Consider the following 3,306-nt stretch of genomic DNA (forward strand, 5'->3'; position numbering starts at 1 on the left):
CGTGTTGCGCTCTTCCTCTCCTCGTCCTTCCCGCCTTCCTCAGACTCACAACCGTTTCCAGGCCTTGGACCCTGATGCGCCCACTGCCCCCTCCTCTGTCCCTTTGGGTTCTCTCCCGAAGGATCCTCCTCCTGGTCCTCTGTCTGGGGTTCCCCTTCCTTCTACCCGGTCTGTCGTGTCTTCTGTGTCTCCTTCCTTGTCCCCCTCCGATCCTCCTTCCCATCCTCTTCCTCCATCTATCGGCTCTCCCCGCCGCCTGTCGGTGCGGGCGGATGTCCATCGCTCTCCTAACGGCCGTCGTGTGTGCTCTCGTTCGGCTTCTCCTGTTGAGACACTGGAATCCGTTGCCCGGTACGTAGTTGCTGGGACACCGGTCTCTTTAAGTCAGAAGCGTAAGCCTGGCTCCTCTCCTTCCTCTTCCCCGGCGGGTAAGAAGGCTTCGCTTTCTTCCTCAGCTCCTCCTTCTGGCTCTGTTGCTCCTTCCACTCCCGTTTCAGTGCTTGCGCCCCCTGTTCCCGCTATGGAGGTTTCTTTGGCCCCTGCTTCCCTTTCGGTTGCTGCTCTTGCTGGGGTGCGCTCCTCTCTTTCTACTCCCCCTCTTCCTGCTGCTGTCCTTGACTGCTCCTCTCCGTTGTCTCCTCCTCCTCCTCCTCCTCCTCCTCCTCCTCCTCCGGACCCTGCCCGCCCACCTCTGATCTGTTCTCCCGTTTCCTTCCCTCCGTCTTTGCTCAGTTTACCCATGCCCCCTAACCCTGACTTTGCTGACCCTGATCCCGACCCTGATATTCTTTAACGTGCTCTGTTGGTCTTTCGCCTTTGTTTCTTCCTTGTTCTCTGTTTTTGTCCTTTCTCTTCTCGTCGTTGTCCATTCTTCAATGGAACGTTCGAGGTTATTACGCCAATTTCCTCGAACTCCAACTTCTGGTTTCGCGGTTTTCGCCCCTTTGTGTCTGTCTCCAGGAGCCGATGCTTGGTGCTCGTCCTGGTCGTTTTCGTGGCTATTCCTTTCTCTCCCCCCCCCCAGCCATTGCTGGGGCTTCTAATTCTTCTGCTCTCTTGATTCGGGCTGATGTTCCCTTTGTTCCTTTACTTTTTCCTTCGCCTCTCCATTGTTCTGCTGCTCGTATCTTTGTGGGGAAATGGTACACAGTTTGTTCCATTTATCTCCCCCCGAGTGTCCCGCTCTCTCTTCCTGATTTGAAACACCTCCTAGACTCCTTGCCGGAGCCTGTGTTCCTGCTGGGTGACTTCAATTGTCGTCATTCTCTTTGGGGTGACGTTCTGACGAATACCCGGGGTCGCCTCCTTGAGCCGTTTCTCCTCTCTTCTTCCCTGTCTCTTCTGAATTCTGGTGAGCCCACTCATTTGGACTCTCGAACTCGCACCCTTCCTTGTCTTGATCTTTCTCTCTGCTCTTCTTCTCTTTACTTAGATTTCACATGGCAGGTTCTTGATGACCTCCATGGTAGTGATCATTTCCCCATCCTTGTTTCCTTTTTCTCTTTTCGCCCTTCCCTCTCTTTCCCTAGGTGGCAGTTTGCTAAGGCGGACTGGACCCTATTTTCCCTCAGTGCTACTCTCTCTGACCTCTCCCTTCTGCCCCTCTCTCGCGCTCTCCTCCTTTTTCATGACACTGTCTTCGACGCTGCCCTCCGCTCTATTCCTCGCTCTTCCTCTCGGGGTCCACGGAAGTGCGTTCCCTGGTGGAATGCGGACTGTGCTCGGGCTGTCCGCTGTAAGCGTGCAGCCTGGAAGAAGCACCGCCGTAGGCAGACGACCGATTCTTTTCTTTTCTTTCGGAAAGCGAGTGCGGTGGCCCGTAGGGCCATCCGTACGGCTAAACGTGAATGTTGGGCATCTTATGTCTCGACAATTACGTCCGAAACCCCTCTGGCCCAGATCTGGAAGCGTATCCGCAAGATAGCGGGTAAGTTCGTTCCCGATGTTTCACCGGTCCTTCACCTCCATGATACTCTTGTGGCGGACCCGTTGCAGGTCGCTTCCGAACTGGGTTCCCACTTTTCTTCTGTTAGCTCTGGTCTTCATCTTCCCCAATCTTTCCTTCTTCGTAAACCTGTCCTTGAGTCTCGTCCTTTAGATTTCTGCACTCATCTTCAGCTTCCCTATAATGATCCCTTCTCTCTCTCTGAACTTCGTTCTGCCCTGGCCCTCTGCGGTTCTACGGCGGCGGGCTCCGACGGTATTCATTATGAGATGCTTCGCCATCTCCCTCCGAGCACGTCTCAGTATTTACTGAGTCTGTATAATCGGATCTGGGAGTCGTCGTCAGTCCCTGAGGACTGGCTCGATGCCGTTGTCCTCCCTGTTCGCAAACCGGGGTCTCTGGGTACTTCCCCTAAGGACTTTCGCCCTATTGCTCTCACAAGTTGTGTCTGCAAACTCTTTGAACGTATGGTTAACGTTCGTCTGATGTGGTTCCTGGAACACCATCACCTCCTCTCCCCTTCTCAATTTGGTTTCCGCAAGTGCCGCAGCACGACAGATGTCCTGGTGAACTTGGAGGTCTATATACGTACTGCTTTTGCTGCGAAGACCTCCGTTGTTGCCGTCCTTTTTGACCTAGAAAAGGCTTACGACACCACTTGGCGTTATCATATCCTATCTCAACTTCATTCTTTTGGCCTTCGTGGTCATCTCCCTCTCTTTCTCCGCAGCTTCCTCTCTCGTCGTTCCTTTCGGGTGCGCCTTGGTACCGCTCTCTCTCCCTCTTTTCAGCAATACGAAGGTGTGCCCCAGGGTAGTGTTCTGAGCACTACTCTTTTTCTGGTTGCCCTCAATGGTCTTCTTTCCTCTCTTCCTTCTGGTGTCTTCTCCGCTCTCTATGTCGATGATCTTACCCTTTGTTGTCAGGGTGATGATTCGCCTCTCCTTCAACGCCGGCTTCAACTTGCGATTGATGCCGTGTCGTCTTGGGCCACAGGTCATGGCTTCAAGTTCTCTACTTCTAAGACTTGTGCCATGACTTTTACGGGGAAACGGGTTGTTCTTCGTCTCTCTTTGTCACTTTATGGTCATCCCCTTGAATACAAAGATTCCGCGAAGCTTTTGGGGTTATTCCTTGACACTCGTTTGTCTTGGTCTCCCCATATCTCTTACCTCCGTGTTGAGTGCTCTAAGGCCCTTACCCTCCTTCGGGTCTTGTCCCATACTTCTTGGGGGGCAGATAGGCGCACTCTCCTTGCTTTACATTCCTCTCTCGTCCTGTCTAAGCTCGATTATGGTTGCCCTGCTTACTCGTCTGCTTCTCCTTCTACTCTTCGCCGTCTTGATGCTTTGCACCATACT

The sequence above is a fragment of the Procambarus clarkii genome, chromosome 41 (assembly GCF_040958095.1).
Source record: "Procambarus clarkii isolate CNS0578487 chromosome 41, FALCON_Pclarkii_2.0, whole genome shotgun sequence".
NCBI classification, from domain to species: Eukaryota; Metazoa; Arthropoda; class Malacostraca; order Decapoda; family Cambaridae; genus Procambarus; species Procambarus clarkii.